This window comes from Symphalangus syndactylus, chromosome 9 (assembly GCF_028878055.3).
Source record: "Symphalangus syndactylus isolate Jambi chromosome 9, NHGRI_mSymSyn1-v2.1_pri, whole genome shotgun sequence".
In the NCBI taxonomy this organism is placed as follows: domain Eukaryota; kingdom Metazoa; phylum Chordata; class Mammalia; order Primates; family Hylobatidae; genus Symphalangus; species Symphalangus syndactylus.
This window is the reverse complement of record NC_072431.2, coordinates 25534775-25560047: the sequence shown is the minus strand read 5'-3', so window position 1 is coordinate 25560047 and position 25273 is coordinate 25534775. Positions and strand designations below refer to the sequence as shown.

Here is a 25273-nt window from a genome sequence, read left to right as displayed (position 1 = left end):
AAGAAACAAAACAAGAAAAAAAAGGAGTAAGAGAAGAAAGAGGAGGAGAGACAGGATAAAAGTGTGGGTCACACCCAGGAAAGCAATGCAGGATATTCCTGTATGGCAGGAAGGATGGATGATGTCAGGAGGAAGGCATGTGAGAAAAGACCTCCATTTGAGAATCACTGGGAGAATGTGTGAAAAACGCAATAAAGACACGTTACCTCTTTAAAACAATAACGTGCTAATATAGTGAAGCCAAAAAAGACAGAGACAAACAGAAAGAAAAGTTGATGGCTAACCTAAAGAAAAAAAAGGAAGACAGTTGTGTAAAAGGCTATGATACAAATGGAAAAAAATTAAATCTCTGGCATGGTTTTAAGCAATTGATAGTGAGAAAAGAGAATGTATTCTGTCATAGCACAATGCATGACTCAGCATAGTCATAAAAATGTAACTTTCCAGACTTAATTCATGGAGAAAGGGTGAAAGATTTGGTTGCTGTTTAATTTCAAAGTACAAATTATAACAGTCTTAATAAAATAAAAATAGCTAATAAATGGTGGGAACTAAGGGAGGTAAAAGGTGGATGAAAGAGTGGGGATGATAATATCTCATAATGTGTTAGAGTATTACTATTATCACAAAAGTAACCTGTGGAAGTAATGAAATGATAAATAACTCTAAACCACTCAAAATAAGTATAATATAATTAGTACCATGAAGGAATCACAAAAAGAAATGCAAACAAAATATTTAAAACTCTAGCCTGGGCAACATGGCAAAACCCTATCTCTACAATTTTTTTTTTAATCAGCCAGGTATTGTGGGCTGCACCTGTGGTCCCAGCTAATAGGGAGGCTGAGGTGGGAGGATCAATTGAGCCATGAGGTCGAGGCTGCAGTGAGCTGTGATCGCACCACTGCACTCCAAGCTGGATGATAGAGTGAGACCCTGTCTCAAAAAAAAAAGAAAATTACAAAAAGGTATTTAAAAGAGTTCACAGCCAGGAATCCAAATAGCTGTTGAAGAGAAATAGTTCTGTTATTTTTATCATAAGCTCTTCTAAATTATTTGATTATTATTACATTTTTGTGTAAAATATCGATAAATTTTTAAGATAATTTTTGAAGACAGAGATTAAATGACATTTCTTCCATGAAACAATCTGAAGACTCAAGTGGCCTTCTTCTATACTTCCATAGAACCCACTCAGTACACACCTCCAGTGTGGCACTGATTTTACGCTATACATATGACTATGTGTTCATCTCCTCCACCAGACTCTGAGTCTCATTGGAGTAGGAACTAAATTTTATTCAACACTCTATCTTCATCATCTCTTATAGTATCTGGTACAGAGTAGATAATGATTAAATGTTTAGTTAATGAGTAAATAATTAATGAGTAAATAATCAACCATATTGCACAATCTATATTAAAGTTAATATTTAAATCCATTATGGGAATTAATAGACATCAGATACACAACTGAACTCCTTCTTTACATCATTGCGTGTTTTAACTTTCTAATAACAGTATAATGGTATAGAGATAATGTAAAGTTACATGTTTCCAAGCCACCAGCATTTTATCAGATACCCCAAACTTGAACCATTAATGTAATATTCAAAATTCTTCACAACTAGATTTTGAACATTATTCTGAAGTTGGTTACAAGTCCATCTGGTTTTAAATCAACTTATCGTGTTCAAAAATGTTAATATCTCTCACTAGCTCACAGCATGACACTATCAGCTTTAATTTGGTATTATTTCATAGCAGTGCTGCAATTAAAATTTGGTCCACATTGATCAGTAAAAGTTAAAGGGCAAAATTAATTAGTGGAAATAGAAAAAGGGCAAAATATTAATATGATGACACATCCAAAATGCTTAGAGTGTAGAGAGACACTGTTATTTTGAGATTATCCATGTTGATTTGCAGAAGAACAGAAGGAGAAATCTGTGAATAGAACTGAATTTCAACACACAAAATTGTATGTCAAGATTTTTTTAAATAATTACTAAAAATGATGACCACAAGTGAGTCTCATTATAGATGTGAAACTTCTGACTAACAGACCTAACAATGACTAATGACATTACAAATAAGCTGTGAAGAAAATGTACAGCAGCTGTATTAGAACTATGCCTTCCAGGTTGGTGTGTGGATTTATCTCAAAACCTAATAAAAAAACCATGATTCATTTTCTATTAAAGTGCATAAAAAGTTTTAGACACCATATCATATCAGGTAGATAATTTTTTTTTTTTTTTTTTTTTTTTTTTTTTTTTGTTTTTGTTTATTCTTTTATTTACTCATATCTTTTTTTTTTTTTTTTTTTTTTTTTTTTTTTTTTTTATTATACTTTAGGGTTTTAGGGTACATGTGCACAATGTGCAGGTTTGTTACATATGTATCCATGTGCCATGTTGATTTCCTGCACCCATTAATTCGTCATTTAGCATTAGGTATATCTCCTAATGCTGTCCCTCCCCCTTCCCCCCACCCCACAACAGTCCCCGGAGCGTGATGTTCCCCTTCCTGTGTCCATGAGTTCTCATTGTTCAATTCCCACCTATGAGTGAGAACATGCGGTGTTTGGTTTTTTGTCCTTGCGCTAGTTTACTGAGAATGATGTTTTCCAGTTTCATCCATGTCCCTACAAAGGACACGAACTCATCATTTTTTATGGCTGCATAGTATTCCATGGTGTATATGTGCCACATTTTCTTAATCCAGTCTATCGTTGTTGGACATTTGGGTTGGTTCCAACTCTTTGCTATTGTGAATAGTGCCGCAATAAACATACGTGTGCATGTGTCTTTATAGCAGCATGATTTATAGTCCTTTGGGTATATACCCAGTAATGGGATGGCTGGGTCAAATGGTATTTCTAGATCGAGATCCCTGAGGAATCGCCACACTGACTTCCACAATGGTTGAACTAGTTTACAGTCCCACCAACAGTGTAAAAGTGTTCCTATTTCTCCACATCCTCTCCAGCACCTGTTGTTTCCTGATTTTTTAATGATGGCCATTCTAACTGGTGTGAGATGGTATCTCACTGTGGTTTTGATTTGCATTTCTCTGATGGCCAGTGATGAGGAGCATTTCTTCATGTGTTTTTTGGCTGCATAAATGTCTTCTTTTGAGAAGTGTCTGTTCATGTCCTCTGCCCACTTTTTGATGGGGTTGTTTGTTTTTTTCTTGTAAATTTGTTTGAGTTCATTGTAGATTCTGGATATTAGCCCTTTGTCAGATGAGTAGGTTGCAAAAATTTTCTCCCATTGTGTAGGTTGCCTGTTCACTCTGATGATAGTTTCTTTTGCTGTGCAGAAGCTCTTTAGTTTAATGAGATCCCATTTGTCGATTTTGGCTTTTGATGCCATTGCTTTTGGTGTTTTAGACATGAAGTCCTTGCCCACGCCTATGTCCTGAATGGTATTGCCTAGGTTTTCTTGTAGGATTTTAATGGTTTTAGGTCTAACATATAAGTCTTTAATCCATCTTGAATTAATTTTTGTATAAGGTGTAAGGAAGGGATCCAGTTTCAGCTTTCTACATATGGCTAGCCAGTTTTCCCAGCACCATTTATTAAATAGGGAATCCTTTCCCCATTTCTTGTTTTTGTCAGGTTTGTCAAAGATCAGATAGTTGTAGCTATGCGGCATCATTTCTGAGGGCTCTGTTCTGTTCCATTGATCTATGTCTCTGTTGTGGTACCAGTACCATGCTGTTTTGGTTACTGTAGCCTTGTAGTATAGTTTAAAGTCAGGTAACGTGATGCCTCCAGCTTTGTTCTTTTGGCTTAGGATTGACTTGGCGATGCGGGCTCTTTTTTGGTTCCATATGAACTTTAAAGTAGTTTTTTCCAATTCTGTGAAGAAAGTCATTGGTAGCTTGATGGGGATGGCATTGAATCTATAAATTACCTTGGGCAGTATGGCCATTTTCACGATATTGATTCTTCCAACCCATGAGCATGGAATGTTCTTCCATTTGTTTGTATCCTCTTTTATTTCATTGAGCAGTGGTTTGTAGTTCTCCTTGAAGAGGTCCTTCACGTCCCTTGTAAGTTGGATTCCTAGGTATTTTATTCTCTTTGAAGCAATTGTGAATGGGAGTTCACTCATGATTTGGCTCTCTGTTTGTTTGTTATTGGTGTACAAGAATGCTTGTGATTTTTGTACATTAATTTTGTATCCTGAGACTTTGCTGAAGTTGCTAATCAGCTTAAGGAGATTTTGGGCTGAGACAATGGGGTTTTCTAGATATACAATCATGTCATCTGCAAACAGGGACAATTTGACTTCCTCTTTTCCTAATTGAATACCCTTTATTTCCTTCTCTTGCCTGATTGCTCTGGCCAGAACTTCCAGCACTATGTTGAATAGTAGCGGTGAGAGAGGGCATCCCTGTCTTGTGCCAGTTTTCAGAGGGAATGCTTCCAGTTTTTGCCCATTCAGTATGATATTGGCTGTGGGTTTGTCGTAGATAGCTCTTATTATTTTGAGATACGTCCCATCAATACCTAATTTATTGAGAGTTTTTAGCACGAAGGGTTGTTGAATTTTGTCAAAGGCCTTTTCTGCATCTATTGAGATAATCATGTGGTTTTTGTCTTTGGTTCTGTTTATATGCTGGATTACATTTATTGATTTGCGTATGTTGAACCAGCCTTGCATCCCAGGGATGAAGCCCACTTGATCATGGTGGATAAGCTTTTTGATGTGCTGCTGGATTCGGTTTGCCAGTATTTTATTGAGGATTTTTGCATCAATGTTCATCAAGGATATTGGTCTGAAATTCTCTTTTTTGGTTATGTCTCTGCCAGGTTTTGGTATCAGGACGATGCTGGCTTCGTAAAATGTGTTAGGGAGGATTCCCTCTTTTTCTATCGATTGGAATAGTTTCAGAAGGAATGGTACCAGTTCCTCCTTGTACCTCTGGTAGAATTCAGCTGTGAATCCATCAGGTCCTGGACTCTTTTTGGTTGGTAAGCTATTGATTATTGCCACAATTTCAGAACCTGTTATTGGTCTATTCAGAGATTCAACTTCTTCCTGGTTTAGTCTTGGGAGGGTGTATTTGTCGAGGAATTTATCCATTTCTTCCAGATTTTCTAGTTTATTTGCATAGAGGTGTTTGTAGTATTCTCTGATGGTAGATTGTATTTCTGTGGGATCGGTGGTGATATCCCCTTTTTCATTTTTTATTGCATCTATTTGATTCTTCTCTCTTTTCTTCTTTATTAGTCTTGCTAGCGGTCCATCAATTTTGTTGATCTTTTCAAAAAACCAGCTCCTAGATTCATTAATTTTTTGAAGGGTTTTTTGTGTCTCTATTTCCTTCAGTTCTGCTCTGATTTTAGTTATTTCTAGCCTTCTGCTAGCTTTTGAATGTGTTTGCTCTTGCTTTTCTAGTTCTTTTAATTGTGATGTTAGGGTGTCAATTTTGGATCTTTCCTGCTTTCTCTTGTGGGCATTTAGTGCTATAAATTTCCCTCTACACACTGCTTTGAACGTGTCCCAGAGATTCTGGTATGTTGTGTCTTTGTTCTCGTTGGTTTCAAAGAACATCTTTATTTCTGCCTTCATTTCATTATGTACCCAATAGTCATTCAGGAGCAGGTTGTTCAGTTTCCATGTAGTTGAGCGGTTTTGAGTGAGTTTCTTAATCCTGAGTTCTAGTTTGATTGCACTGTGGTCTGAGAGACAGTTTGTTATAATCTCTGTTCTTTTACATTTGCTGAGAAGAGCTTTACTTCCAACTATGTGGTCAATTTTGGAATAGGTGTGGTGTGGTGCTGAAAAAAATGTATATTCTGTTGATTTGGGGTGGAGAGTTCTGTAGATGTCTATTAGGTCCACTTTATGTAGAGCTGAGTTCAATTCCTGGATATCCTTGTTAACTTTCTGTCTCGTTGATCTGTCTAATGCTGACAGTGGGGTGTTAAAATCTCCCATTATTATTGTGTGGGAGTTTAAGTCCCTTTGTAGGTCACTGAGGACTTGCTTTATGAATCTGGGTGCTCCTGTGTTGGGTGCATATATATTTAGGATAGTTAGCTCTTCTTGTTGAATTGATCCCTTTACCATTATGTAATGGCCTTCTTTGTCTCTTTTGATCTTTGTTGGTTTAAAGTCTATTTTATCAGAGACTAGGATTGCAACCCCTGCCTTTTTTTGTTTTCCAGTTGCTTGATAGATCTTCCTCCATCCCTTTATTTTGAGTCTATGTGTGTCTCTGCACGTGAGATGGGTTTCCTGAATACAGCACACTGATGGGTCCTGACTCCTTATCCAGTTTGCCAGTCTGTGTCTTTTGATTGGAGCATTTAGCCCATTTACATTTAACGTTAATATTGTTATGTGTGAATCTGATCCTGTCATTATGATGTTAGTTGGTTATTTTGCTCATTAGTTGCTATAGTTTCTTCCTAGCCTCGATGGTCTTTACAATTTGGCATGTTTTTGCAGGGGCTGGTACCGGTTGTTCCTTTCCATGTTTAGTGCTTCCTTCAGGAGCTCTTTTAGGGCAGGCCTGGTGGTGACAAAATCACTCAGCGTTTGCTTGTCTGTAAAGTATTTTATTTCTCCTTCACTTATGAAGCTTAGTTTGGCGGGATAGGAAATTCTGGGTTGAAAATTCTTTTCTTTAAGAATGTTGAATATCGGCCCCCACTCTCTTCTGGCTTGTAGAGTTTCTGCTGAGAGATCAGCTGTTAGTCTGATGGGCTTCCCTTTGTGGGTAACCCGACCTTTCTCTCTGGCTGCCCTTAACATTTTTTCCTTCATTTCCACTTTGGTGAATCTGACAATTATGTGTCTTGGAGTTGCCCTTCTCGAGGAGTATCTTTGTGGCGTTCTCTGTATTTCCTGAATCTGAATGCTGGCCTGCCTTGCTAGATTGGGGAAGTTCTCCTGGATAATATCTTGCAGAGTGTTTTCCAACTTGGTTCCATTCTCCCCATCATTTTCAGGTACACCAATCAGACGTAGGTTTGGTCTTTTCACATAGTCCCAAATTTCTTGGAGGCTTTGTTCATTTCTTTTTATTCTTTTTTCTCTAAACTTCCCTTCTCTCTTCATTTCATTCATTTCATCTTCTATCAGCGATACCCTTTCTTCCAGTTGATCGCATCTGCTACTGAGGCTTCTGCATTCTTCGCGTAGTTCTCGAAACTTGGCTTTCAGCTCCATCATCTCCTTTAAGCCCTTCTCTCCATTGGTTATTCTAGTTATCCATTCTTCTAATTTTTTTTCAAAGTTTTTAACTTCTTTGCTATTGTTTTGAATTTCCTCTCGTAGCTCAGAGTAGTTTGATCGTCTGAAGCCTTCTTCTCTCAACTCATCAAAGTCATCCTCCATCCAGCTTTGTTCCGTTGCTGGTGAGGAACTGCGTTCCTTTGGAGGAGGAGAGGTGCTCTGTTTTTTAGAGTTTCCAGTTTTTTTGGTCTGTTTTTTCCCCATCTTTGTGGTTTTGTCTACTTTTTGTCTTCGATGATGGTGATGTACAGATGGGTTTTTGGTGTGGATGCCCTTTCTGTTTGTTAATTTTCCTTCTACCAGACAAGACCCTCAGCTGCAGGTCTGTTGGAGTTTACTAGAGGTCCACTCCAGACCCTGTTTGGCTGGGTGTCAGCAGCGGTGGCTGCAGAACAGCGGATTTTCGTGAGACCACAAATTCAGCTGTCTGATAGTTCCTCTGAAAGTTTTGTCTCAGAGGAGTACCCGGTTGAATGAGGTGTCAGTCTGTCCCACTGGGGGGGTGCCTCCCAGTTAGGCTGCTCAGGGGTGAGGGACCCACTTTAGGAGGCAGTCTGTCCGTTCTCAGATCTCCAGCTGCGTGCTGGGAGAACCACTACTCTCTTCAAAGCTGTCAGTCAGACAGGGACATTTAAGGCTGTGGAGGTTCTCGCTGAGTTTTTGGTTGTCTGTGCCCTGCCCCCAGAGGTGGAGCCTACAGAGGCAGGCGGGCCTCCTTGAGCTGTGGTGGGCTCCACCCAGTTCGAGCTTCCTGGCTGCTTTGTTTACCTAAGCAAGCCTGGGCAATGGCGGGCGCCCCTCCCCCAGCCTCGTTGCCGCCTTGCAGCGTGATCTCAGACTGCTGTGCTAGCAATCAGCAAGACTCTGTGGGCATAGGACCCTCCGAGCCAGGTGCGGGACACAATCTCCTAGTGTGCCGTTTTCCAGGCCCGTTGGAAAAGCGCAGTATTAGGACGGGACTGACCCGATATTCCAGGTGCCGTCTGTTTTCCCTTTCTTTGACTAGGAAAGGGAACTCCCTGACCCCTTGCGCTTCCCGAGTGAGGCAATGCCTCGCCCTGCTTCGGCTCGCGCACAGTGCGCTTCACCGACTGTCCTGAACCCACTGTTAGGCACTCCCTAGTGAGATGAAACCGGTACCTCAAGCAGAAATGCAGAAATCACCCGTCTTCTGTGTCGCTGGGGCTGGGAGCTGGAGACCGGAGCTGTTCCTATTCGGCCATCTTGGCTCCACCCCAGGTAGATAATTTTTTAAGTTTAAAAGATTTTTCTGATAAACCTTATTTGAATACATAAGAAACAATATAATATTCAAATAATTCAACATATTTGAATAATATATGGCAACTTAAGATCAATCAAAGCAGTTGGTGACAGGGAATATTCTTATCTTTGGAGGGTTTGCCTGACTTTCAGAGTTCCAACATAAACCCAATCCAGAAATAAAATTAGAGAGTCTTACATTTGCTATTTATAAACCTCCATTACTTACAGTTCACTTGCTCTTGAGAATAAATTTCAGGGTTACACCTAGCAGGTGTTTTGAACTCCATTTTAGATAGACGGAACATGAGAGAGGGTAGAATAAGAAACCAATGTCAAAGTTATTAAGTATTAGAATGAAGTATAGGATTTGGGTCTTTTGAAGTTCTATAGTCTTTCTACTAACTGCTAATTTCCAGTTCTTTTCAGCTACTAAAATACACATATCCTATCAGGTCTCAATTAGGAGTTATTTTGTAAAATACTTAAATGTGTTATGAGCCATGATTATAGCCTACCTGCACTATAAGCATCAAAAGCCCCTTTTATTGTCAAACTGCATTCCATCAACCATCAGTAGTTGGTAAATAGCTTAATGAGTCTCAACCAGTAAGTTTTTAAATAGAATAAAATAGAATAGAAACTATCAGAGTGTATCACAAGTAATAAGGGTATTTTGGAAAATTTTTGTTTCAGCGGTGTGTGTGTGTATGTAGATACATGTATTTGTGACCTAGATCATGATGTAACTTGTGTTTCTTACTGTGGGTTGAGGGATAAGCATACTGAAAACTACCACTGTAAGACAGATAACAAGATTAGGAACTTAGGTCAAGTTGGAATTCGTTTACCAAAGTGGTTAATGGGTTACTCAATAGAACTGAGAACCTCACAGGAAGTTTTCGATGAAGGAAGCCTGGGAAAAGAGAAAATTACCGTGCATGGCTGCTGACTAAAATCTTGAGAAGAAGATTGCAGTGGGGAATGTGGAACAACCATAGGGCAGCATGAGTTGCTGAGCACTAGAACTGAGGAAGCTGAAAGCAGTCACACAGAAAAACAGTGATTTGAGTTAGCAATAATTTCACCTTTGTATATTATAAAACTGTGTCAGCCGGGCGCAGTGGCTCATGCCTATAATCCCAGCACACTGGGAGGCAGAGGTGGGCGGATCACAGGTCAAGAGATCAAGACCATCCTGGCCAACATGGTGAAACCCCATCTCTACTAAAAATACAAAAATTAGCTAGGCATGGTGGCGCACGCCTGTAGTCTCAGCTAACTCAGGAGGCTGAGGCAGGAGAATCACTTGAACCCAGGAGGCAGAGATTGCAGTGAGCTGAGATCATGCCGCTGCACTCCAGCCTGGTGATGGAGCAAGACTCCATCTCAAAAATAAAATAAAAATTAAATTAAATTAAATTAAAAACTGTGTCCAGGGATCCTCTCTTTATGCTTACCTCTGCATATCTAGATATAAAACAAAGATGTTACATCTATATATAAAGCAAATATATTAGTTCCTGCCTTTGCCTCCTTCATAAGTGTACCAAGGGATAGGAGCTATGAAAGTGCTTTGAGTTTGTCAGAATAAGTCATTGTGATGGGAGTTACCTGCAGCTCATGAGGAGCTGAAGCTCAGGATCACTTGACCTCCCTACTTTATACAGTACGGCCTTAGAGTCATCAGAAAGCCAGTTTTAAAGAAAAGCTTGTATTAATTTATTCTAATAATTTACCATAGTGCTTGGTAGGTCTTCAATTTATGCTTTTCACTCTTCTCTCCCCCTTCTCTCCTTTTTTTTCCCCCTTTTTACCAGCTTAAATTCCATGACCAATCATTGCAATGACTCCTTTTTGCATCCCCAATTCCCTTACCTGTCTTGTTCAGAGTCATTTGTCTGAATCACAACCCTGGTTACATATTATCTTCTGTCTTGCTAGTTCTGGAAGCCCTACAACTAACATGACTTAGGAAAACATACAGCATGTAAACTTGTTTCATTGACATTCATGACCATGCATTTCATGTATGTCCATAACACTACCTGACAATCATATTAAATTTGCCTGGTCTTTTACTCTCCCACTCTTCTTGATGGCGTTTTCATGCCTAATCTTTCCTACTCACATTTCTAGCACTTCCAATATCATGCTCAGTTTTAGCTGACCTTGCTTCCTAGTCCACTGAGAAAACTGAAGTAATCAGAAGAGAATACCCACAACCTACTGAATCCATGTACTTTGCTGTCCCCCCTGGAATGAAAGATGGCTATCAGTACTCCCATCTAAGTCCAACCCCTTCCAATTTGGGCACTTGATCCCATCTCACTTCCCTCCTCAAACATATGCCTCCAGCAATTCTACCCCTTCTCTATGCCATCAGATTTTACTTTTACCTGTCTACTGCATCATTTCCATCAGCAAGTAAACATACTTTTCTCCCATTAAAAAACCCTCTCTTGGTTCCACCTCCTCTCTAACTAATGTTTCTTCTCTTGCTTCCCTTTCAGCAAACCTGCTCAATAAACTGTCTATACACTATCTCAAATTTTTCTTCCCATTCATTTTTAATCATCACCCAAGAGGCTTTTATCTCCACATTTCTAACAAATCTGTTCTCCTCGTGATTACCAATGACCTTCATATTGCTAAATCCAGTCAATTTTCTCTTCTCATTTTACTTGGCCTATCAGCAACATTCGATGCAATTGATCACCAACACTCCTTTCTTTAGCTAATCAAAAGGGTGATTATTCAGATCATGATGGATGGATCTGTCCTGTAGGAGCTGAGAGTGACCTTAGTTGAGAGGCAGCAAGAAAACAGAGACCACAGTCCTACAACCACAAGGATCTAAATTCCATCAACAACCTGAACAACCTTGGAGATGACCCTGAGTTCCAGATGAGAACCAGAGCACAGTCAACACCTTGATTTCAGTTTTGTAAGTCTTTGAGCAAAGGGCCCAGGTATTTTGTGTCTAGACTCTTGACCTGACCCACAGAAACTAGAAAAAAAGATAAATTAATGTTGTTTTAAGCCTTAAATGTGTATTAATTTTTTAGGCATCAATAGAAAACTAATACACTCAGTGATGTCCCCTGGCTAACATATTTGAAATTGCAAGCACTTTTTTTTGCACTTCTTATCTCCTTTATTCTTCTCTATTATATTGTTCATGATACTAATGTATTTTGTTATGGTTTCTCCATCAATTGCAGAAAAGCAAAGGTTTTCATCCATTTGTTCACTATCTTGTTCAACTACAGTTTCTGGCATGTAGTAAAAGTTCAACAAATATCTCTTAAATGAATGAATAAAACTAGTCCCAGCTACTCGGAGAGGCTGAGGCAGGAGAATGGCGTGAACCCGGGAGGCAGAGCTTGCAGTGAGCCGAGATTGCGCCACTGCACTCCAGCCTGGGTGACAGAGCGAGACTCTGTCTCAAAAAAAAAAAAAAAAAAAAAACTAGTATTAAGTACATGAATAAAAGACATAATAGTATTTTTCCTCAGAATACTCAAGTTAATCATTTATATAATTTAAAAAACTAGGTATACAAAATTCTTAGCTACATTTGATATTTAGTTAATAAAACTTTAATATTTAACTTATTTTAGATATGTAAAATACTAATATTAAAGTAATAAAAATCCTTTTGCATTTGTGAATTTGAATACTGTAAACAATAATAAAAATGTTCAATCTTAATTTTGGGCTTACCATTTGCCTGGTACACTTCAAAGTATATTCCTTATAAATTTAACACGTTTTATCCTCAGAAAACATTATGAGAGAATTAGCATTATTAACCCCATCTTATATCGAATAAAAATAAAGTACAGAGGTTTAATAATTTACTCAAGTTCATATAGACAAAAAGTGATAGATTCAAACCCAGGTTTTAGGTTTCAACTTCATTATATTTTCAATATCTGAATATGCATAAAACTTACATTTGTGTGTAACTAAATATTGTAAATAGGCTAAAAAGACCAATAAAAACTATAAAATATATTTGAGCCAGATGACAAAGGGTTAATATTTTAATCTAGAAAAGCCCTTAAAATTAATAACAATAGCACAAAAATTCAAATAAACAATGGACAAAACACAACAGAAAGATCATAAAAGATGAAATTTAAAATGTAATAAATATTTGTAGAAATTTCCTTCAATCTTGCTGGTACATAAAGAAAAGTACATTAAAGGTAGTTATCATATTTTCCTTTTAAACTGGCAAAAGAAAATTTAAAATTTGGTGTGGGTTCATTAAGACAGATTTTTTTTTTTTTTTTTGAGACAGAGTCTCGCTCTGTTGCCCAGGCTGGAGTGCAGTGGTGCAATTTTGGCTCACTGCAACCTCCGCCTCCCGGGTTCAAGCCATTCTCCTGCCTAAGCCTACTGAGTAGGTGGGACTACAGGTGCATTCCACCACTCCTGGCTAATTTTTTCTATTTTTTAGTAGAGACGGGTTTTCACTGTGTTAGCCAGGATGGTCTCGATCTCCTGACCTCGTGATCCACCCGCCTCGGCCTCTCAAAGTGCTGGGATTACAGGCGTGAGCCACTGCACCCAGCCAAAACAGTCACTTTTATAGATCACTGCAAATGTACACTAATACAATTTTTGTTGCTGTTGTTGTTGTTGTTGTTGTTGTTGTTGCCGGAGTCTCACTCTGTTGCCCAGGCGGGAGTGCAGTGGCACTATATCAGCTCACTGCACCCTCTGTCTCCTGGGTTCAAGAGATCCTCCTGCCTCAGCCTCCTGAGTAGCTGGGATTACAGGCATGCAACCTTACACCTGGCTAATTTTTGTATTTTTAGTAGGGTTGGGGTTTTGCTGCATTGGCCAGGCTGGTCTTGAACTCCTGACCGCAGATGACCCACCTGCCTCGGCCTCCCAAAGTGCTGGGATTACAGGCGTGAGCCACCGCGCCCAGCCACAGTAATGCAATTTTAAAGAAATACAATTCACCAATATATAGTAACTGTTTATTACGAATTCATACTATGTGATCCCTCCCCACCAAAAAAAAAAAAAAAAAGAAAAAAATCCTTGCCCTTAAAAAATCTATTACAAATAATCAAAGTTGGAGAAAAAGTTTATGTGCAAAGATATATATCTCAAGTCATTTTAATAATGAAAAATTAGATACCACCTAAATGTGAATCAATGATTAATGGACAGTGGTTAAATTGTTTATCATTATCCATAAGTTAATATAGATATTTGTAACTATAGGTTTTAAAAATAGTTATGTGGAAAAGCTCACAGTATAACAATAATGAACAAAAGGCTGAACAGAAAATATACCCACAAGATGATCCAAATTATTTAGAATATAGGCTTTACTTTAATAGATGATTTATATTTATTATCCTCTTTATAATATACTAGAAATTTTTTACAGGAAGTCTGTGATATATAAAATCAGAAGGAAACAAAAATTAAAGATGTTTCAAGAAATGTGTTAATAAATGTAAACATTTCTAACTCATATAAGAATAGGTACGTCATATTCTTAACCCTGTGCTGATCTACATGGTTCAGTGAGATGGTGTCATGTCTGCCTAACAGAAGACATCTGCATCATAAAAACAAAACTGGAAAGTTCCACACAGAAAAATTATTCACGGGAAGGATGAAGCTTCTCAGCCAGCAACTCAAAATCAGTTTTATATTATAGAGTTTTTTTTTTTCAGAATTTGGACTATTTTATTTATTTAAATACAAACATATTACTTAGAAGCTGTGTATCTGTAATTGCCACTACCACTTGGTTATTATTTGATTAATATTTTGGTTTCTTCCAAATCAGCTGCATTTTACCTAGGACAAATACCCATTTCAAATAGACCTGGTAGTGAAAAGAAAATCAGATGATTAAACCTCCCTAGTTATGATTAGTAGTTCCACCACATAAGAAAGGGAAAACTTATTCTATTTGGTCAGTGGTATCTATCAGAGTTTATCTGCGGAAAAAGCAAAAGACATAGTAAGAGAGCAGAATAAAAACAAAGAGAAAAGTAAAGAGAATAACCAGAGACCATCATCAATGGCAGCAATAGCAAGGACTTTAGTGGCAGCTATTACAGGGGGTGACAAAGTGATATTCCAACCACAAGGCAATTCAACAGGAGAGATTGGTATAGAATCAAAAGACAAAACGTCTCTTCAGCTGAAAGGTTCAAACACTCATCTGCATCAAACACTTTTATATATCTACACTATATTCACAAGAAATTTATGAATTCATCAGTAAATAACGCATCCAATATTTATAGCATGCATGGTCCCTGTATAAACTCTAGTTATGTCTCTTTAACTTTACTACAAATGTTATTAAAACCATGGAATCGTGGCCAGGCACGGTGGCTCACGCCTGTAATCCCAGCACTTTGGGAGGCCGAGGCGGGTGGATCACGAGGTCAGGAGATCGAGACCATCCTGGCTAACACGGTGAAACCCCATCTCTACTAAAAATACAAAAAATTAGCCGGGCGTGGTGGCGGGCGCCTGTAGTCCCAGCTACTTGGGAAGCTGAGGCAGGAGAATGGTGTGAACCTGGGAGGCAGAGCTTGCAGTGAGCCGAAATTGCACCACTGCACTCCAGCCTGGGCAACACAGTGAGACTCCGTCTCAAAAAATAAATAAATAAAAATAAATAAATAAATAAATAAATAAAACGTGGAATCGCTACAGTACTTGGGGTAGGAAATAGACATGGGAATGTTACATTCCTTAAAATGTATTTTACTTATTTACTTGTTTAATGTCTATTTTCCTTAACTGGGAAGTTAGCTTAATAAAGGCAGAAGAGGATTTTGCCTCCATTATCCAGTGCTATATTCTTAGCACCAATAATAATGTCTAGTGTACAGTATGTGTCCAATATGTATTTATTGAATAAATGAGAAAGTTTACAAGTAATTCATGGATTTCATATGATTCTTCATATCTTGTTTACATCAAAGACAAAATGTTTCATATTTCTTAAGAGTAACTACAACATGTTCAAAAATTTGGTCTATCAGCTGAAGTGTATCTCAATTTGATAATTAAAGAAAAAGTTTACATTTTCATGTAAGCCCTTCCAAATACTCTGGCACACATATGTGAAAATCAGATATTCTCCTTCATGGCCCATCTGCAGACTTGTAGAAAGTGAGAACCTGGGGCACAAGTGGACGTGAATGGGCCTGGGTTCTATTTTTCCATGCTGTAAAAGCCATAAACAGTGTGGTTAATGATGCTCCCATATCTGACTTGAAGCCAGGGTACAGTGGATTCGCGTAAATGCTGAAGGCTAGCTAGTTCTGGTGGCTGAACACCAGCTGAGGGCAGCAGAGAGCTACTTGAGAGAAAATAGATCCAGGAAGGCTTAACAGCTCTCAGCTGAGAGTAAAGTGCTTGGCTAGGTCCACAGTGTGCTGCTGAAAATGCAGCCGCTTGGAAAACTAGTCCACAGGGTGGCCAGCAAGAATGGAGTAAACAAATGTATTAATGCATAAAGCCAAAAATCCAGGGAGATGGGTAGGAAGCAACACCAGAGAACTCACAATAATTTGGACTCCCATTTCACACAGTTCTCAGGAGCCATTGATTCGGACAATCATCTCACTCCAGAGCTGCTGAATCACAAAATGTCTTAGATTCCCTCCAACTCTAAAATCTTAGTTTCCAAGATAATTAATAAAAATGTTTAGAGTACAACCCTTTTTCCAAAGATTATCCTTCCTGTAGAAAGAATATAAAATTGTTGGTGTTAAGAGGGGAAAATCATACATGAATGAGGAGTAGCAAACACAGACTAGAGGTCCCAAAATTCTTTTAAAGTTGAGATTTCTCAAATATATGCGGTGGAATCCTGGTGAAGTTTAATGAACAGCCTCAGCCAATCCCCTTGTTTCCCAGTGTGAAGGCTCCAACCCTAAAAATGACCAAGTGTAAGTTGCGGCCTGCCCAAAGCCAGGATTCACACTCCTTTTCTGTGTCTTCCTAGTGATGTGATCTTAAGCAAGTAATTTAGTCTGTCTGGGTCACCCTCCTCACTTCTAAAATAGAATAATACCTGTGTTTATGAGGTCTGTGAAAAATCTACAGAAGAAAACATGTCTTGTGAACTTTATACAGCATAAGGAATTTTAAATAAAAGTCCAAGTAGTAGGAAGAGTAAGAAGTTTTCTAGGGAACAACAAAAGGGCATCTAAGAAAGAAACCTTTGATATATTTAGAATTTTCCCTGTAATGAACTTGTTTTTTTCTATCAGCCCAGGTCAATGTATATATGATACTCTATATACATACATATATACATTTATGTGTGTATATATATATACACACAAACACACACACGCATGTGTATGTGTGCGCGTGGGTATGTGTGTGTGTCTTCAGCTTCCCTGAGGTCTATATTAAATGCTGAGCATATTTGCATCACGGAGTGATATTTGCCTTCTGTGAACAGTCTTATTGCTAAAAGTGTGTAATGATGTTCCTAGTCAGATTGAATTTGGAGACATTTTATTGCATCCTCCTGAAGATATTTATTCACAGGGACACAGAAGCAGAGAGAAAAATGTGGGCTATTTGCAGCCAGAATACTTTGGCTCTGGTTCCTAAAAATAACAATAATAATAATAATAATTAATCATCACCATGAGGATATGGGAACATGTTAAAAAACTTGAATACAGCTGCCTCAGCTTTGTGTTCGGTTTGGTCCTATCTCACATTATGATTTTTCTGGATGGATAGCAAGGGAGAGCTGAGTGCATGCCAATGAGTTAGTAAATGGTGACTAGAGTGTCTGAGATTTTTGTTATTTTTAAAAGCAGAAAAAGGGAAAGAACAAGACAGGAAGATAGAGAAGATGGAGGGCTGCCTCATCAATTCTCACTTCTGATGAGATGCCTAACTAGAGAACTCAGGAGTGACACGGAAGAGTTGCAAATAACAATGAGGACATCAGAAGAGAGTCTTCTCAAATGAAGGGTGATGATTTATTGACTTAAAAATCTTTTGAATTATAAGGGATAGCAGAGTCAACTTTCTGATTTTGTGCATAAGAAAACTAAGGTTCAAAAGAAGTGTTGTGACTACCTCAAATTCCCCCAAGTGTTAACAACTTGTATATTTATCTTACTATTCTAGAACTATCCAGACAGCATGCCAGTGACCAAATTTTATAGTAAAATCTAGGAAATATTGGTGAAAAATAAAATAGAATAAACAAAATTGGTTTCCCTTAAAGGTACAAAACATGAATCCATATTCCAGTAGTCATCAGCTGCTTTGCTATTAGGAAATTAAACACACACTTCAGCAAGTGCATGCACAAACTACACCCATGCACATGGGCAGCTTACAGTCACAGGGAATGAGAAGAGGTCTACTCTCTCTCTCTCTCTCTCTCTAACATGTTAAATGCCAAGCAAATGCTGAAATTGTTATTCTGAAAAGTTTGGGGCTCTGCAGTCTGCCATTGCTAAGATTTTTCCTGTGCCCAGATAGTTTATTTAGTCTTTGCTGTAAGAAGAAGAAACAGAATCCATATAGACATAGGAATTCCATTTCTCTGAATTCTAAAATATTTTCAGCCAAGGTAATATAGACAGGGCATATATGTGATTACTTAAAACATGTTGTTATTTTTAGTATGTTCCCTGATATTCAATAGATAATTATCTCCAATCAACGTGGTTAGTTCAGATAAAAGAAAATATCAAAAATTTCTTTTTTTAAATTTTGTTAAGTATTTGTGTAGAAACACATTTAGTGATAATTTGGAAAATTAGGTAAATAAATTGCAACCCCCCTCAAAATAAAATTACTTTTTAGAACTAGTTCCTTGACATGGAATTTAAAGCATTGGAAGAATACTCATAACAAACTTTAATTGCCCTATGTGCATATTCGAGGTAAAAACCGTTGTCTATCTATGTCTTATTACCATAATCAAAGCTTAGAATTTTTTTTCATTATCAAAAGACTATTGTTTGCCCGACAGACAGTCAGGATTTATTAGAAAAGCCTCCATGGCTCTCTCCTCCAAAAACTCAGTAAACTATTCCATACCTTCACTGCTACAATTGAGCATTATGGGCACTAGATGTCGCTGCTGCCGTTTGAATGAGATTTTCTTCCTGCTTCCCCCCACGAACCCAAAAAAATATTTTCTAAAGATTCTTATGGTTTTTAAAGTTATATTTTAGTGGTAGTGTTGTTGGGAATTTGATGAATGGATGATATGTTATATATTAATGATTGCAGGTCACTTATTTTCCAGATTAAGAAAAAACTGGAAAGATGAAATAACTTGCCTAAGGATCCATAGGAAAAGAGTGCTAGAGCCAGAGTCGGGAAAACAGTTCTCATGTCTGCACTTCACCAGCTTTTAAGAAGTAAACGTGTTCCAGCTGTGAACAATGACGATATTCATCTTTTTAAATCAAAACCCACTGGGTAATATTTATTACCCTTTAAGTCAGTTTCACTTTGCATTGCCCCTGATGGTCTTCTCCTTGGACACTAGGTACGTATTAATCATGAGGGCAGATGACTTTCCCAGGCTAAATTTACTTGAAAGAGTAAGAAGCCTAATAGACGGTCATTATCTAAGTTAAGGTGATTCCGTGCTCCAGAAAATCTCCCCATAGAAGAAAAATGTCAACAAGCTCAGGAGAGTCTCCCTCATAAAGTTATTAAAACTAAGCAAACATACACAACACCCACACACAATCCAATACAGAGGGGATCTCCAACCCAGCTTCCCTGTCAATACAAAAGAAAGCCAGTGGAGCTTTCTTCAGAAGCCTGGGGCTAGGAAGGGTGCAGAAGGACTGTGAGGGCAATCCCCAACTGCTTTCACTGACTAAGGTGAGGAGAAAGGAAAGTCATGACTGGGAAAAAAAAAAAAAAAAAAAAAAGAAGAAGAAGAAGAAGAAGAACGCAAGTTAACTGAGAGAGGCAACCAATCTACGCTGAGGCTTCCATAGTCATGCTCTCTAGAGAAAACCAAAAATTCACCACCCCACTTGATGGATTGGCAGGCAAGAGAAAGGGGGGAAACTTCACACACTCGCTTAGAGTTGTTGGACCCTTTTTCCAGTCCCCATCTCAAGAAAAGAAGAAGGGGGCAGGGAGGAATGGACGTGCCCTGAAAAGAAAAGAAAAAGGAGCCAACATCGCAGCTAGCCTTGGGAAAATCTCCACAGATGAGCATTTTTGTTGCGTTAAGTGGCCGGCATTAGCAGCCTAAACACGTAGGGAAAGGCTAACATCGCCGTTAATATAATGCGGGAGAGGAATGATAGACCTGGGAGTTGAGAGTGGAAGCGCTAGTTTGCATAAAACAAAACAAAACATTTCTGAGGGCTTAAGCTCCTAGGGGGTTGGGTGGAGTGAATTTAGGGAGCGCCTCAATCCATGGAGGAAGCATGCACCGGGGCATCAGTTTCAGAGGCTTATTTTAAAAATATATATTTATTTCAGCTGTCTTAAAAAATAATTTCACAGTCAGAAAAATAGCTTCTTAGACCATGGTTCTGAGGTCCTCTCTGGGAGGGAGAAGAATCATCTCCGGGATGCCTTTCAAACTCCAGCATTGGGACTAAGAATTGACAATTAAGGAGGTTCTGGAAGTCAGAATGAAAATGGTCACCTCCATCACCTTCACGAGGCTTCATTTCTCTCACATTTAGGGAGGTAGATGAGATACAGTTAGACGGACATAGAAATAGTGAGAGAGATAGGGAAAGGGAGAAGGAGAGAGAGGAAAGAGAAAAGGGAAGAAAAAGCAGGGAAGGAAGGAAGGAAAGAAGGAAGGAAGGAAGGAAGGAAGGAAGGAAGGAAGGAAGGAAGGAAGGAAGGAAGGAAGAAAGGCGGGAAGGCAGGCAGGCAGGCGGGAAGGAAGGAAGGAGGGAAAGAGGGAAGGAGGGAAGGAGGGAAGGAGGGGACAGGAAGGAAAATTAGAAGAAATGAAACCCAGTTGAAGTCTTATTATTAATAACTATTTTTTTTCAAAACTAAATCAACTCTCTCTACCTTCCTCGCCTTTCTAGGAAATCCTCAACTTGAACAATATTCTAAGTGCCCTAAAGCAATAAAAACAAAACTTTGGAGGAGTGGGGCGGGGAGACATTCCTGGAGGGCCAGAGCGGGGATCGCAGCAGAATCTGCAGCACTGGTGTTAAGGAGAATTTGAGCGCTCGAATGCTGTTGTTAAATTTCTTCCCAGAGCCCCATGCTCCCTCATTTAGCATCTCCCTTCCCCAATAATTACTTGAGAGGATGAGCTCGAGATTGAAGAGTGAGGTTGGCTTTTCTGTGTGAGGAGCCGATAGAATCCACCAAGACTAAAATCCAAAAAGGCTCCTGGTGCTTCCGGGTACAACCCCAAATTCTCCCGCACACTGCCCAAGTTTCTTGAAACTCACTTTACACTTGAAACTCACTTTACACTGAGGCTCAGCTCAGTGTAAAAACATGGGGGTTCTCCTGAGTCGGTCTCCCTGACCACAGGGGGACCCCTGCAAACACGGCCTCCTCTTTAATACCTTTGTAACTCAGTTCTTCAAGCAACCCACCTAGGAGAATAAAAGGACTCACTGAGCTCCAATAACTGAGTAGATGATTAAATAAAGCAGAGATCTCAGATCTTTGCGTTTGGGGTGGGGAGTGGGGGCGCTGGGGAAAAGTCGGGAATAGCCCCGCGGTACCTGGGGATCCCAGTTGTTTTTTCTAAGAAAGCCCAGGGTTAAAAAATGCATTGGAATGTGGCGATGCCTCCATCAGCCGTCACTTTATGAGCCCCCAAGTCAGGCTGCTCTAGACCATTGTGGATGAAAGTGGATTGTCTCTCCAGAACCAAATATTCCCTGACCTGCTTCCCCAAGGCGCCCTCACGCTTTCCTGGGAGAGCACAGCGCTGCCGGAGACGCGGCGCTTCTGTCAATTGTGCAGAGCAATTACTAAGAAAATATTGTGACGATGTTGTAGGGCGAAAGGGGACGTGAGGAGGAAAGGGAGGGGGAGTTAGTTTGGAGAGCAATTTGCAAAGGAATATTAACTTTGATTCCCGGGGTCACCGCGGGAAAAGGGGTTCCGGGCTGCAGAGCTCTTCCTCTAGGTGGCGGACTTTGGTACCAAACAACCACTAGATGAGCGCTGACTTCAAACACAGGATTAAGCTTCTTGCTGGTTAAAAATAATCAGTGATAATATAGAGGTGTGGGGCTGTTTTTTCCCCCTTTTGGATATTTATTTATTGCAGGGAAAAGTCATTGATTTTCCTAAGCAAACTGTGTTTCTCCTTCACTTGGTGGAAAATAAAAACTGTTTGAATAAATAAGTTATTTCTGAACATTTTGTTGTCAAAGTGTTAAATGTTCCCGTCATTTTTATTCAAACACTAACATGATTACAGCCAATTATATATTCACCAGTGTTCTTTATTTTAGAGTAATTGTACTTGTCACTAATAAAACAGAGGCATAATGGATCGCTACTGTTCTAGATTTTCAAGCAATTTTGTGTAATTTGATTGAATTATACATCTTATCTGCTACTTTTTTATTTTTATATTTGGGAATCCTATTTTCTTGAAAATTGCAGCTCTATGCTTGTTTTGTTGTTTCTCCAGTAACGTACACTTCGGTAACACTGATAAATAGAAAGAGTCCCTTTGAAATGTCAAAAATCAGCTGTTTTTTTCCACACCTCCTCCCCGCACTTCAGCATGGGGAAGACCTGAACTCTGCGCAGCAAGGGAGTCTGAGCGAGTGGGTGCACTTCCCAGAAAAGTTCAACGTCAAGATAAATTCCCCATTGGCCCCAAAGACAGTCACCTTCCTGCCTGGAGTCTTTGGGGGCTCTGTCTTTTTCCTGTAATGATACTGTTGGGCGTCTGGGGCTTCAAACATGCTAAGACAAGTAGACCATGGGTTCATTTCATGTGCAATATGTATCAAGGGAAAGAATATATACGGCAGAGCTAAAAGATCAACTGTATTTATTACTCCAATTACACAAACCCCAAAGGTCCTACCTACCAACCCACCCCCCACACCGACAATTAAAACAATCATCTATTTGCCTATGTTCTTTTGGTTCCAAATATACGGAAAGAACTGGGATCAACACTTTCTCCCTCCCCTCCTTTTAAACCATTTCAATAATTGTTTTAAAAAGATAGGAGGAAAAGATGCACACATCTTCCCATTGTTCACATATCGGAACAATCAAGAAATAAATGTGACAGCAAGCAGACAGACAATATGATATGATCTTAAGGGACCATCTCCAAAACTGAAGGAGCAGAGAATGTGTAAATCTTTTCCCAGTAAATCCTTCCAGTTCCTAGGACAAGACTCAAACGTCCCGCTAGGAGCTGCAGCTGCGAGATGGAGCCAAAGGCTCTGACAAGTGGCTTGTGTATGACCCAATATTTATCAATAACAACAACAAAATCAAGTGAAACCAAGGCTGGGGATTTTGAAATGCTTCTGCAGCCCTGGCGTGGATATGCACGTGAGCGAAGTAAAAGTCGCTGGAGATGAGTTGGCTCCACTTGTCCACCCTGGGGAGCAATCCTGGGGCAAAATCCAGTGCTAATTGATCCCAACCAGCCACATTATCAGCTGTAAATGTTCAAGGGGACAAAGAATGAGCATTGTGTACTAAAGATACTCCAAGCATTTTTTTCAAGTAAATAGGGACGTGTAATCAGTAGCGTGTGTATGCATATAAATAGGAAAAGAGAATTATTTTAATTAATTAGGAAAATAAGGTTTCATGTGTAATTCCAGATTTCTCTAGCGTCTCCCACTGTCCGACCGTTTTGTGATTGGGACTTCCTCTAGGAAAACCTGCGGGCCCTGTTTTGTGTTTCGAGCGGGAGAGCAGACACTCAGCTCAAATAGAGGCCTTTCTCTCGTCTTTCGGGGTGTTTATTCTATGGCCAAAAGGTAAGATGGCCAAGGCAGCGATCTGAGCGCGATGTCTGGCCCCGCGGGGGGCCCAGGAGGCCCAAGTTGGGACAGCTCCGGAGCTACCCCGGTGCCCCTTAGCTGGGGGAGGGCGCGCGGCAGCCGCCTGCCAGCCCCACAGGCTGCTCTCCAAAGGAGCTGGGCTTTTTCAGCGTTTCTATTTCCTTGTAGCCTCATCTATCTTATCTAACAAGTTCACGCTCCGGGAGAAAAGAAGAGGGTGAGGAAAAAAAAAAAAAAAGAAAGAAAGAAAAGAAAACCTCTTCACCGCGGTGATTCATAGTTCATAGGCTCCGGAGCCAAATTTGCCGACCCAGCTTTTTTCTCGAACATTACTTTCTCTCCTGCGTGCCTTAGGACAAACCCAGAAGGAAGACACTAAAATTGCTGAACAAGAATCTAGGATTGTTTTAAAAATAAAAGTGACCCCCCACAGACACCTTTGATGTTGTTGATTCTGACACAGAGAAGTCGAGTTGTTTTGTTTACACATGATAACCGTAACTTGCTCCTGATGCCGCTCTACGCGTAGCTTAGTCTATCCTCTCCTCTCCTCCCCGCAGGCGACTCCTTCCAAAGAGCGGGAGAGAAATACGGGTATTACTGTTCTCCCCCACTGGGTTCGATACCCCTTACATGTAACTGAATATTCGAATTAACGTCACCTTCATGCACCCCAGTCTTTTAACTCTGAAATGTGCTTTATAGCAATACAGACTTGAAACCTTTAACTGCTTTCCATATCCCCGCGTTTACCGTGGCAGATGACCTCTTAGCCCAAAATTGATTTGGTGTGTATCCGGTCTGATGTGCCAAAAAACGAGATACCTAGGCTGAAAAGGCAACTTTAAGGGGGGACATTTAGAGAGATGACGCCTAGAATCAAGGCCTCTGGCTCGATTGCGTTCGGCAAGCGTCTGCAACAAAGGAGCGCCGGGCAAGCTCGCGGGTATGCGCAGGGAGCAGCGGCGCGCAGACCTGGGAGCCCCAGCTCCGCGAAGCTCCTCGAAGGGAACCCTCGCAGTTACAGCCTCAAGAGGCAAAGCAGGGGAGGGAGAAGAGCTGGACCTTTTGAGAAACGCTGCTCCAACAGATTTTCCATGGCCTCGTGTTGGAGAAGGGGCGCGGGGGAGGAGCGAGGGTTGGAGTAGGAAGACCTACTGGAACCGACACCGGAGAGTGAGGGCCAGGTGGGTGTAAGATGAGCACAAAAAAGTAAAAACTTGCCCATTGGTTTGTCCAAGCAGGTTTTTTGAAAGAAAGCAGATAGATCTGATTAGTAGATATTACTTTCCCCACACAAAGGGAGACTTCGGGGTGAAGGGTTCTCTGCGTGCTTCCTGGCTTCCTTACCCCACTCATGAAGTTTTCTCTCCTCTCATTCCTTCAGACCTTCAGTGGGTGCAAGCATTTCCTATAAGATACTTATTAATCTCATATACGGACTTTGAACTGTCCAGTGTTTTCCGTGTACATTTAAATATTGAGCGGTGACTAGTTCAAAGGTGACCGGCTAAAAATTGCGAAGGAGTAACACCTTTCCATCTTCTCTCACACAACTGGAATTTGGGGGACCATTTGGAGGTGTGCTTCAAAGGAGAAGTCTTGGTTCATCCGCCACCACCCCCCCCCCCCCCCATACACACACATCCCTTCTCTAAAAGGTCCTGTAGCACTTCCAGAAGAAGATTGAGGCTTCTACCACAAATCACATTGAAGCTCCAACTAATTAAGAACAGTGATGGGATAGTGAGGAGCTCC

General features: G+C 39.9%; 1 long non-coding RNA gene across 3 annotated transcripts in view; it reads right to left on the bottom strand.

The window, feature by feature from the left end:
• The window catches only part of LOC129489267 (uncharacterized), a 76047-nt gene that overhangs the window by 46497 nt on the left and 4277 nt on the right, over nt 1–25273 (bottom strand). The window lies entirely within an intron of this gene.